Source organism: Pelodiscus sinensis, chromosome 22 (genome assembly GCF_052426305.1).
Source record: "Pelodiscus sinensis isolate ZL-2025 chromosome 22, ASM5242630v1, whole genome shotgun sequence".
In the NCBI taxonomy this organism is placed as follows: domain Eukaryota; kingdom Metazoa; phylum Chordata; order Testudines; family Trionychidae; genus Pelodiscus; species Pelodiscus sinensis.
In genome coordinates, this window is record NC_143073.1 from 19,261,978 (window position 1) to 19,274,814 (window position 12,837).

At 54.6% G+C, this 12,837-nt stretch overlaps 1 long non-coding RNA gene across 1 annotated transcript; it reads left to right on the top strand.

Annotated features, from left to right (window-relative positions):
* The first annotated feature begins 309 nt into the window (after positions 1–309).
* Positions 310–11,886, top strand: LOC149521842 (uncharacterized). Its single transcript, XR_016347692.1, has 3 exons — positions 310–1,991; positions 2,832–3,655; positions 11,388–11,886. It is a non-coding gene; the product is annotated as an uncharacterized LOC149521842 (long non-coding RNA).
* Positions 11,887–12,837: the final 951 nt, after the last annotated feature.

Sequence of the window (12,837 nt, forward strand, 5' to 3'; positions counted from 1 at the left end):
CTTTGCCTCTCGCTGTGGCACTCGGCTGACTTCTGCACCGCTCAGCTGGGCTGCCGCGGGGGAGCAAGTGGCGCATGCAGTCATTTGGGCTCCCCCATGGCAGCCAAGCTGAGCGGTGCATTAGTCAGCCGAGCGCCACGGCGAGAGGCGAAGGGGGGCGGGGCGGTGATGTACATGGCCATGTCCCGCCCTCTTGCCATGTACGTCACCGCCCCGCCCCCCCTTTCCCCTCCTGCCGTGGCACTTGGCTGACTTCTGTGCCACTCAGCCAGGCCGCCACAGGGGAGCAAGCGGTGCAAGCAGCCATTTGGGCCCCGCACTCCCCATGCAGCACGGGCTGCCCAGAGGGAATGGGCAGCATTTTGGCATTACAGACACTGAGCTACTATATATATGATTGCAGGAAGTTCATATTAGTTTTAGTTGATAATTTCATGAAAAAAACTAGAAAGCGATTGCAGCATGTGCATTACAAAATTTGGAACGTTGCATGTCTACATTGGCGGAACTTATAGCAGTGGCGTCAATTTGGCGGGCAATACAAGCAGTCTTAAACGTTTTCAGGTAGCATTTTCCCCAGTTGCATCAACCACGTTAAAGCTTGTCATCACTGATGGTGCTAAATCATGCAAGGACGCAATTACATAGTTTAGAAAAAAACTGTAGCCTATGTACAACATTGGCGTTAATAGTGCATTTACATCATTGAAGACACGTTCTACACTAATGCACTGATCTCGTGTAACTTTCGATTCTGGGGCATTTTAAGCACTTTTCCACAAACCTAACTTGGTCCCATTGTGGAATCATCTACAGTATAAGACAGCCCACATGTCAATTTTTGGTAGTTGTAGTTAACAGGAATACTCCATATTCTTAAGAACGCAGTTAAAGCCTACACGTCTCTAGTCTTATGTACATTTTGGTGTTAGGGCACTTTTAGCGGAAAGAAAGAAATTTCTCACAGGACATTGCTTCCCCTCGGACTACACAAAATTCTGTTAGTCCTTAGGGATTTGTTTAAGAAGAACTATTTTTCCTCTGGAAACCTCATTTTAATTAGAATTTGTTAGCTGACATAAAATACCTGAAACTTTGTTCTGGGCAACTTTCAACAAAACATTCCGTTTGCCTCAAAAACTATTGAGCTTTTTGTACAATGCTACATTAAGCACACCTCCTTCATGTGACTTTAGGTTGATAACTCCAGTTGCTCTAAATTGCTGTTAAATCCGCTGTATGTCGCTGTCCTCTCATATGGATTTTGTTTGTCGGTATTTTGAAATAGAAACACGAGGTACCTCAAAAGGCAGGTAAATACACTGATTGCTTGATCCTCTGTCGTAATGAAACGCTACAAACATGTATATTTTAGTTAAAAATAATATATTTTGCCTCTTATCTCTAGTAAAGCTATTGTAACCATACTACAGTTAGGAACAGTTTCCTCTCAGAAAACATTCATTCAATTCTGGACAATTTTAGTGCGGTCTACATTAATCACAGTGTTTCCTGATACGTCAGTTTCAGTTATGACCTCTTTAATGAGAAACACTGAGTTAAACCTTTGATATTCAAGTCTTTGCGCAACTTTCTTCAGTAATCTACAAGTATCACAGGTGAAAGGCGAGTCTAGAATGCTTCAAACAGGAACAGGAAATTTTCCTCTAAACTGAGATAGCTACCTGTGACCGGGCGGCGGGGAACACGAGCCTCAACCCCGCGCCCCGCACTTGGGCGCCGCGGGGAACTGCCGCCAGGAAGCCGGAGCAGCTCTGCCGCGCCTGCTCTGCAGCGGCTGCGGGCGCAGGCGCGAGAGACTCCCCGGCGCCCGACCCCAGAGAGCTTCCGGCGGCCCAGGGCGCAGGCGTCCCAGGCCAGGGGCGCCGGATTCAAAAAGCCGGGCGGCCGTGAGCAGGAGGGGGAGCTGGAGCTCCGGCTGGGCGGCAGACGTTCCAGGATTGGCAGCGGAGGCCCCGTGGCCGGAGAGGGTGAGTCTCACCCGGCGTCCTGCCGAGCCAAGCGCGGCAGGGCGGAACCGAAGGGGTCGGAGGAAGCAGCCCAGGATGGGTTCGGAAATCCCCGGGGACCAGTGAGTTGCAGCCATAGCCCCCCTGGTCGGGCGGTGCGTTTCGGATGCCCACCCTTAGGGTCCTGGGATCTGGAGAGGGGGCGAGCCCAGGTCCCCCTGCGCCCAGGTCGGTAACCAAAGGACTAAGTGGGACCGAGACAGCTGAATGTGACTAAGCGCCCCTATCAAGCGGATCCGAACGTTACACTACCTTTTAGGGACTTTAACAGTAAATGACCCTGTTATACTGTGGTGTAGTGGGCTGTCTGCTCTGTGACCTGGGGTCCCCCTGCGCTGTGATGGGAGATTCTCACCCAGACACCCAGGCTCAGCCTCCCAGGGAGGGAGACAAAGAAAAGAGGGCAGAGACCAACACCTGGCTGGCAAAAGCTATACTGACTCACTGGGGGGAAAAAAGCAAGAGAATTTTAGTACAACATATGGTCACTCTATACACTAGTAAGGAGATTAGCATATTACAGTTGTTGGAGGGCTTTATTTAGTGGTAACAGGGCTATAGGAAAGCCAGTCAATATTTTTTGTGTCTCTGATTTAAAAACTGGCCCACTCCCTGCCCCAAGCCAAACTTGTCACAAATAATTGTCAACAACTTAATTTTCTGTTTTTGGCTAAGATATTGATTTTAAAAATACTGAAATTGGATTCAGGATTGTTAGCAAGCACTTTTAGCAAACAAAGTTATTAAATGACAATCTAAATGGCAACACAGTACTGCTTCTATGCCTGGCTTACCCCCCAGGTTGCTGGTCAAACAGCTGCAGTAGAGGAGGAGCTAGGTGGAAAGCTGCAGGATCCCAAAATTCACCTCGTGGGGAGCAGAGTGAAAACAGCAGCAGCAAATCCTTGGGTCCGATCACATACCACTGGGCATCGCCGCCAGCACCATGGACCATGGCGAAGTTAGCACAGCATCTGATCTCAGGGACGGGGCACCCACTCATCCTACCTTGCGCAGCTCCCCCCGGATGAGATGGATTCCTGCCAACCCAGGGCGAGAGAGACACGCTCCCCAGCTAGGGTGACCAGATGTCCTAATTTTATAGGGCCAGTTGCGATATTTGGAGCTTTGTCTTATATAGGCACCAATTACCCCCCACCTAGGGTGACCAGACAGCAAGTGTGAAAAATCAGACAGACAGGCGGGTGGGGGGTAATAGGAGCTTGTATAAGAAAAAGACCAAAAAATTGGGACTATCCCTATAAAAGTGGGACATCTGGTCACCCTACCCCAACTCCCGTCCTGATTTTCCACACATGCTATCTGGCACCTTATCCCCAGCCCAGCCAGCTGTGTGTGATAATTCCAGCCAGCCCCTGTTGCTTGAGCAGGCTGTGAAGTGTGAGTCACTTTAGCTTTCATTTCCTCAGCATGCAGCCAGCCAGCTCCACCCCCACCCAGCACCTCACCCAACCCAACCCAGCCCTGCTGGAGGGGAGGGGGAAAGACGGGGGTGCTCCGTCTGGCGGGGGAGAAGAATGTATGTTATGGGGGGCAACAAAGGATACTGCCAGAGCTGCCCCGCCTGCCTCACCTCATGCTGGGGGAAAGAGTCACACTCACAGGTGAGTTCCTTCCCCCCCACCCCCTTCCCAGAGACCCCAGCAGCCAATCCCTTCCCTTACACTGTGCTGCAGGCAGCGCATTCGGCTCTCTCTAGGATCCAGACCTGCTGTTACATGCTCCACTGCTTCCTGTCCATCCCAGCAGAGTGGTGCCCCAGAAATACTGGTGCCCTAGGCAACTGCCTATTCTGCCTATGGCTAAGGACAGCCCTGGGGACATAGTTTGAAGCCAGCAGGAGGGCTCAGGGATGCAGGGACAGGTATGCATATGCGATAGCAGGACAGCATGGGAAGGAATGAGTGACACACAGCTGCACTGACCCTAGGAGGAGCGCAATGAGCTGGGGCAGAGCAATCCCAGTCAGATGGCCTGAGCAGTCCTTAAGACCTTCATCTTGGGGGGGGTCTAGGAGAGGACTAGGGCTCAGGGGCTACCTTGGCTCAGGTCTGCTACAGTTACTCTGCTGAGGGTGTTTAGATCTTTCACATCAGCCGCTGTACAGTTTATAGGAGCCCACCAAAGACTGGAGCCAACAGAGCAGTTCCAGTGCCTGTCCAATGGATTGGGGAGCCCATGCCCAAATTAGCACAGTGACAGTGATGGCAGAAATGTTAAGAGGGAACCATTACACTGTGCACTGCCAGGACCTGCCACCTAGTGTCACTGCTGTTGCATGAGAAACAAACTGAATTACAGAGAATGGCCAGAAGATGTCCCTGGTGATGCACAGTGGCTAGGAGGTGTCAGACTCTGGGCAGTGCCTGGCGGGTTGTTAATGACACTTCCTGCTCTGCACAGAGCAACCTGATTGTGTCTTTCCATAGGCCCTGGGGCATGTTAGCAGCACTGGAACATTAAAAGGAAGACACTGGCAGAGCAAATAAAAAGAAGAGGGGCCTCAGTTTTACCCATGCCAGGTCTCATGGTGCCAAAGAGCAATCAAAATGGTTACACAATGGAAAGAAAAACAAAACCCAACCAGCTGGGCTTAGAGAAATCAGGGTCCCTGCGGGCTGAAATACAAACCTGCCTGCTGAGAATCATCATCAGCAACAGTTTGCACAAAGCTAACAAAGGTCAACTTGCTTCCCGCACTATCAACAGGCTGCCAACTTTCAAATCCCACAAACCTGATCATGCCTATCCTGCCCCTTCCTCAAAGCCCCGCTCCCACTCGCTCCATACCCCTGCATCTGATGCTCCCACTCATGAGAAGCTGGGGCAAGGGTTGCTGTGTAGGAGGGATAAGAGCCAGGGCAGCTCTGTGGTCTGCCCTCACACCCACAGGCACCATCCCCACAGAAACCATTGGTTGTGGTTCCTAGCAATTGGAGCAGAAACTGTGTGGCTATGTCTAGACGGGCATGATTTTCTGTTAAAAGCATTTGCGGAAAAGAGTGTCTAGATTGTCACAGATGCCAATTTTTTCTGTGTGGAAAAGTGTCCGTGCCAATCTAGATGCGGTTGTGCGCAAGAAAGCCCTGATTGCAGTTTTCACCATCAGGGCTTTTTTGCGCAAAACAATACCGCGTTGTCTCCACTGGCCCTCTTGTACAAAAGCATTTGCGCAAGAGGGCTTTTGCCCGAACAGGAGCAACATAGCATTTCCACAAGAAGCACTGATTTCAGACAGTAGGAAGTCAGTGTTCTTGCGGAAATTCAAGTGGCCAGTGTAGACAGCTGGTAAGTTGAAAAACTTGCCAGTCTAGACGCAGCCTGGGAGTGGGGAGGGAGGGGAGCCTCTCTGGCCTCTCATGTGCTATGGGGGGGGGGGGGGGGTTGCGGGAAACTGGGAGCTGCTTCTCAAAGTCACATGGAGCCCTGCCTTTGCCCTGGACCCCTGTTGTGGCACCAACCGGACTTTTAATGACACTGGAGCCTCCAGGATCCCTTTTAAACAGTGTATTGTGGTCAAAACAGGACATCTGGCCACTCTAGCACCTGGTGATCAATGTTCTCTTTAATCTTTTCCATCCGTATGCAGAATAAATGTTATGTGCACTGAGGCGAGTGTGAATGCACACCACCAGTAGCAACACAAAACTTTGCTGTGGGAGCTCTGCTAATCACAGCATTGGAATCTCTGCTGAGTGGGTGCATGAGCATCCAGCTTACAGAGAATCACCTAGGACCCTACACAGGGGTGAGGTGCCCCTCAGCCTAAGTAACAGGGTCAGGGTGTGACCAAGAGCTTGTAGGCTGACGAGACAAAAACTTCAGCATGGATCTCAGAGGTATTTAGTTCCAACCCTACTCATATACAATGTATGTAGCCCTGAAGGGCACCATGACACTTGTTGAGGTGCCCTTGTCACAGAGCATCGGGGAGTCCCCGACCCTGCACCGCCATCTGCAGCTAGATGTGAGACTCAGCCAGCAGGTAGAACAGAAGGTTAATTGGTTCATAGGGACACAACATAGCATAGGATTGATGGTCACACAGGGACCAAGAGCAGGCAGCCTTATTCCTCTTGGGGAGCAGGTGTCTGGGCCCAATACACATCTGCAATGAGTCATACCCAGTTTCTCCCACCTCATGCAGAGGGTGCTGCAGTGTGTGTGTGTGGGGGGGGGGAGGAGCAGAGCTGAGGTACATGTACATACAGCATAATACAGCAAAGAGTACCACCATGTGAACTCCTACTAGTGAATATAACAACCCGGCTGTGTCTAAACTGGCCAGTTTTTCTGGAAAATCAGCTGCTTTTGTGGAAAAACTTGCCAGCTGTCTACACTGGCCACTTGAATTTCCGCAAAAGCACTGACAATCTCATGTAAGATTGTCAGTGTTCTTGCGGAAATACTATGCTGCTCCCATTTGGGCAAAAGTCCTTTTGTGCAAAACTTTTGCACAAAAGGGCCAGTGTAGACAGCTCAGATTTGTTTTCCGTAAAAAAGCCCCAATTGCGAAAATGGCGATCGGGGCTTTTTTGTGGAAAAGCGCGTCTAGATTGGCCACGGACGCTTTTCCGCAAAAAGTGCTTTTGCGGAAAAGCGTCTGTACCAATGTAGACACTGTTCCGAAAACGCTTTAATGGAAAACTTTTCTGTTAAAAGCATTTCTGTAAAATCCTGCCAGTCTAAGCACAGCCCCCCAGTATGTCACATCTCTCCCCGCTTCCAGACCGAATGGAGCAGGGTCACTCTGTCAGTGTCCTGGGGAAGTTCAACCCCCTACTGCCAGGATAAAGCATCAGCTGTGACATTGGTGCTCCTCTTAGCATGGACCCTTCATGGCGGCAACCTGCAGGAGCAGGTTTCACCTTGTTTGGCTGCTTGGCAACCTTGAAGGGGCCTCCCCAGGCTGCCTGCCGCTTGTTCTTCTGCACAGGGATGAGACCCTCCTAAGGGGTGCCGGTGTGGGTCCATGCGCTGCTGTTGTACCAGCCCTTCCACTTCTCTTCGGGCACCTGTCTGTGAGCAAACAGCAGGTGGGGCAAGTACTTGTCCTGGGCTTGTGAGTGCTGGTGCATAAAGGTTTTTAGCATCTGCTTTAGTGTCCTGTGAACCTCCCCACATGTCCATTGGATTGGGGATGATATGCTGAGGTCCAGGAGAGCCCGCCCCTGTACTTCTCCCACAAGCACTAGAGCAGAGTGGACATGAAGTAGAACCCCTGGTTCTTGAGCACCCCCTTGGGGAATGCCACCCTGCTGAAAATGGCCAGCAGCACGTCTTCCACAATGTTTGCCTTGATAGAAGGGTGGAGCCATGGCCTCAGGGTGGTGAATAGTGAAATCCACCACCAGCAGGATGTATTTCTTCCCCGACCGGGTCGCCTTGACAAGGGGCCTCACTAGATCCATCTCCATCTTCTGGAAAGACTTCTCTATGATAGGAAGAAAGCTGCCTTGAGGCCACTGCCTATCTCGGGCATTCCCCACCCATTGGTAGGCGGTGCAGGACCTCCACCAGTAAAAGTTCTGCAGCAGCCTTTGCTGGGTGCCCCAGATCCCCTGGTGCCCCAAGAATGGGACGTCATGGGCCAGGTGCAGCAGCCTGTGGCGATACCTTTTGTGGAACTACCAGCTGCCGCTGGACCCCCGCCCCTGACTCCACTTTCCCTGCGGGGAGCCATTCCCAGTACAGGAATTCCCTCTCCCACAGGAACCTCTCCCGGCAGCCTCCTCCAGGGGCTGAGCTGCGCGGAGGCCAGCCCGGTCTCTCAGCATCTCCAAGGAGGGATCTGCCTGCACCTTGACCTGGAATCAAGCAGCTGGGGAAGGGACTGTTCCCTGCCACTGCCTGTGTCTGGGGTCCCAGCTCTGTTGAGCCTGGCCCCCTGGGGCTCCTTGTCTGCTGGGATGAGGACCTGTGCCCCCTGCAGGCTGCCCTCCCCTGGGGTCAGGGCCATGGGCCCTTCGGTGGCTCTGGCTACAGGTAGTGACCAGGGCACTGTGATGTCCTTCTGGTCAGTCCTCAAGGTCCCAGCCCATCAGCACCCCAGTAGGCAGGTGCTGGTGCAACCTCACTTCTTTGGGGCCCTCCTTAGCTCCCCCATTTCAGATGCACTTGCGCCACAGGCACCTTGAACAGCATCCTGCCTATGGCCATCAGGATCAGGTGGGTGCTGGGCACCATGCAGTCTGGGGCCACTAGCTTGGGCTGGGCCAACGTCATCTCTTCCCCTGTGTCCCAGTAACCAGAACCTTCCTGACATCCACCTTGAGGGGCATGAGGCACTCTCTCCACAGGGTGCCGCCCTGCTCCCACCCAGTACAGGGAGAAGCCTGCCTCGGGAATGTCAGGTCTCCCAGATGAGCTGCCCTGAGCAGCCTCCCCCACCTGAGCTGAGGGCAGCCTGCTAGCCCCTGCCACTGGGCGGCTTGCTTCTCCTCCAGCCCCACCCAGTTAACCCTGGAAAGTCTCAGGTTGTGGAGCTTGTCCTGGGGTTTGGGGCACTGAGTCTGCTTGTGGCCCTTTGCCCACAGAGATGGCAGGTCAGGGGCCCAATACACACCTGCAGTGAGTTGTGCCCAGCTTCTCCCTCCTCATGCAGCGAGGAGGGAGGAATTGAGGGGAGGAGGGAGGAACTGAGGTACACACACACATACAGCACAATACAGCAAAGAGTGAATGTAACAACTGAGTGAACACAGGACTAGAAGAGTGGATAATACCTCCACTCTTGTCACAGCCCTATGCAGCTGTGCGCTGCATATGTGGCACCTCTGGCTCAGGCAGCCAGCCCTATCCCCTGGCTGACCCCCAGTACGGGGTGTGTCCACCAGGCCATATGGGCCCAAAGACACCCCTGCTTAGCTCCCACCCCGTTTCTTCCCACCCTGCCCCCACTCCAGCCCATCCCTCAAATCCCCTCCTGTGAGCCACGAGGCCTGGGTGACTGGCATGAGTCCGGGCACTGGAAGCAGGGGCAGGAAGCAGAGAGACCCGGCCTCAACCTGGTCTGCTCTATGTTCTCTCAGTTGTGTTGCTCCACTTCCCACCACTGGTGGCCAGGGGAGGGGGGAGTTCCTCCTCTTCCCCCAACCTTCCCAAGTGATGTGCCTGGGAGCCAGAGGAGCCGCTTCCCAGGAGGTGCTCTGGGAGGCAGTATGGGTCAGTGTCTGGGGCACTGCCCTGGTAAACAGGCTGCTTGCAGTCCATTTCCCACCTTCATCTGCAGTCATTTCCCAGCTCCAAGCCTGTGATTCCCCTCCCAGCTTGTGCCTGTTTAGACTGGGAGCATGGGCACCCAGCAAAGCAGAGCTCTGATCTTGGTTGGTGGCTGGGCAGTGCCTGGTGCTGTTTGCTTACCTGCACTGGGAGCTGAAACAGCCTTGACAAGTCATGAAGGGGAAGTGTCGGGTTGGTCCTTGCACATCTCCAGCAACCGACCCTTGGTCATTTCCAACCAAAGTGCTCTGGGCTCACAGGGTTACAGTTTCTAGGGGTAGAGATTCCATCCCAGTGCTGTTTCCTAAGGAAGCAGTTCTTCCTAATATCCAGCCTAGCATCTCTGCCCCTGCCCACTGGAGCTTGAGGCCATTGCTCCTTGTTCTGCCACCTACCATCACTGAGAACAGCCTCTCTCCATCTTCTTTGGCATCCCACTTCAGGAAGCTGAAGTCTGCTATGAAATCCCCCCTCACTCTTTTCTTCTGTAGACTAAACAGACCCAACCCCCTCAGCCTCTGCTTATAGGTCATGTGCTCCAGCCCCGGGATCATTTTTATTGCCCTCCACTGGACTTTTTTGAATGCGACCACATTCTTTCTGTAATGGGGACCCAGAAATGGACACAATACTCCCGATGTGGCCTCATCAGTGCCGAGTAAAGATCTGCTGGCAATGGTCCTCCTAATGCACTCTAATATGCCATTAGCCTTCTTTGGGTATGTCTACACTACAAAGTTAATTTCAAACTACCAACTGTTAGTTTGAATTAACTTTCATAGGGGCTACACATGCAAAATTTAATTCGAAATAGCAGAGCGCTTAATTCGAACTAGGTAAACCTCATTCTACGAGGAGTACCGCCTAGTTCGAATTAAGTAGTTCGAATTAAGGGCTGTGTAGCCACTTAATTCAAACTAGTTGGAGGCTAGCCCTTCCCAGGTTGCCCTGGTGGCCACTCTGGGCCAAACCAGGGAAACTCTTCGGCCCCCCCCTCCCAGCCCCGGAGCCCTTAAAGGGGCATGGTCTGGCTTCAGTGCTTGTGCCAGTTGCAAGCCTGCCAGCACCCAGCCAGCAGACCCTGCACCTGGCACACCATGAGCCAGCCACCTGCTGCCACCCAGCCCTCCGCCTCTTCCCGGGACCAGGCTGGTGGCTCCCAGGAGCCTGCCCGGGGCTGCAAAAGGCGGGTGCCCGCCTGGTCTAATGCGGAGATCGTGGACCTCATTGAGGTTTGAGGGGAGGGCTCCAACGTCCACGATCTCCGCACTAGGCACAGGAATGCAGCCGTCTACAGCTGCATGGCTGCCAGCCTGGTCACCAGAGGCCACATGCGGACCCAGGAGCAGGTCCGCTGCAAGATCAAGGTCCTGCGCCAGGCCCACTTCAGGGCCTCCCAGTCAGGGGCCGACCCAGAGGTGTACCCACACTTGGATGCCCTGGACCTCATCCTGCGGGCTCATGGAGTCCATGCCTCCCGGGTGGTGATCGACCCCGGGGCAGAGGGACCCGTCCCTGACATTGAGGAGGAGGAGGAGGATGCAGAGAGCCAAGAGCCTGCAAGGAGCCTGCCCAGGACCCCTGAGGCATCCCACAGAGCGTGGGCGAGTGCTGTTTCAAGCCGGTCGTGTCGTCTGAGGCCGGGGAGGGCTCCACATGTGAGTGCCATTTTGCTCCACTTATGTGTATGGGAGGGGAAAGGGAGCCCAGGAACAGTGCGCCTGGGCCTTGCCAACCATGGAGCAGCAGCTGGGTGTCATGCAGGGGCCCTGGCCCGTTCCCCACACGCCGACCTCGCCTTGCAGAGGGGGCTGGGTTTCACCCACAATGTCCCCCTAGAGGCATCCCACAGAGCACATCGGCTGTGTCGTCCGAGGAAGGGGAGGGCTCCACATGTGAATACCATCATGCTCCCCTTATGTGTATGCGGGGGGTGGGAGGACAGGGAGCCCAGGGACTATGCGCCTGGGCCTTGCCCACAATGGAGCAGCAGCTGGATGTTATGCAGGGGCCCTGGCCGGTTCCCCACATGCTGACCTCGGTCTGGAGGGGAGGGCTGGGTTTCACCCACTGTGTTCCCAGGGAGAACTGACCACTGCTCCTGTTTCATTACAGCTGCAGCAGCTGGGCCTGCAGGGAGCACCACCCCGCCTGCAACAGCCACCCGCACCCGGGTCAGCAGGCACACCAGGAACCTGGAGGAATACCAGTGGCGGCACCTCCGGCTCCTGGAGCACCAGCTCTGCACCCAGGACCACTGGGTCCGGGAGGACCTGCAGCTGCGGCAGCGGAGCTTGGATGTGCTCGAGGAGCAGGGCCATGCCCTCCGCAGCCACTTCCAGACCCTGGTGAACAGGTTCCTGCCACCTCCTGCTCTAGCCCCTGCTGCCACCCCAGCTCTCGCTCCCCCTCCTGCTTCCTCTGCACCCCCCATCCCTCCTGCCCCATCCTCCACACCCACTCCCCCCCGACTCTCCTGCACCCGCAGTGCGGTGAGATGAAAGAGCCAGCAGGACCCCCAACTCTGAGCTTTCCCTTCCCTTTCTCCCCCTTCCAGCTCCCTCCACCCAGGTTTCCCCCTTCCCACTCCCACCCTCAGTCCTCCCTCTCTCCACCCCAGTTATGTAAAATAAAAAGAGATTTTTTTTGCCAAAACAGGTGTCTTTATTTGACATTAGGAAGGGGGGTTAAGGAGTGTGACGTAGTGGGGGGGGGGGTAACCTGCTAACTCTCTGGCTGCTGTCTGTAGTTCCACCAAGCAGACAAGCGATGAGTCACTATGCAAAGAGGGTATCCCAACTAGTTTGGCCAGCTGACCCCCATGGAGAGGAACACAGGAAGGTGGAATGCTGCCCTGGCTGGGGGGCAGGGCTGGAGGAGAGTGAGTGAGTTCCTGGCTGGAAAGCAGGGGAGAAGGGGCTGGGATTCCCCTATCTCAAGGGGGGCACTGAGGCCTCTTAGCCCCCAGTTCCCGTAACCAGATTACATCTGTGCTATGCTGTATCCTGGAGGAGCAATAAACCACCCTCAATTCTACTGGGTGGTGGAGTCTGTGCCATTTCGGGGTGCAGGAGATGGGGGACCCCAACGCGCCATCACAAGGAGGGGGAAGGAGGGGAGGGTGGAATAAGGCCCCAGTGGGGCATGCAGGGAGAATTCAGTCCTCCTCTACATGGAAGCTCTCCCGCAGGGTTTCCCGGATCTGGACAGCCCGGGTTGCAGGCTGGGCTGTGTGTACTGGCCAGCCACGCGGTCAGCCTCAGCCATCCAGGCTGGCAGGAAAGCCTCCCCATTCCGTTCGCATAAATTGTGCAGCACACAACATGCTGTGACAATGGGAGGCAGATTGTGCTCGATGAGGTTGAGGCGGGTGAGGAGGCACCTAAATCTGGCTTTCAGTCCGCCGAAGGCCCCCTCGACCACAATCCGGGCCCTGGTCAGCCTGGCATTGAAGGCCTGCTGGGAGGGGTTGAGGTGCCCCGTGTAGGGCTTCATCAGCCAGGGCTGTAGGGGGTAGGCCGCATCCCCCACCAGGCAGATGGGCATGTCCACGTCCCCGACCCCG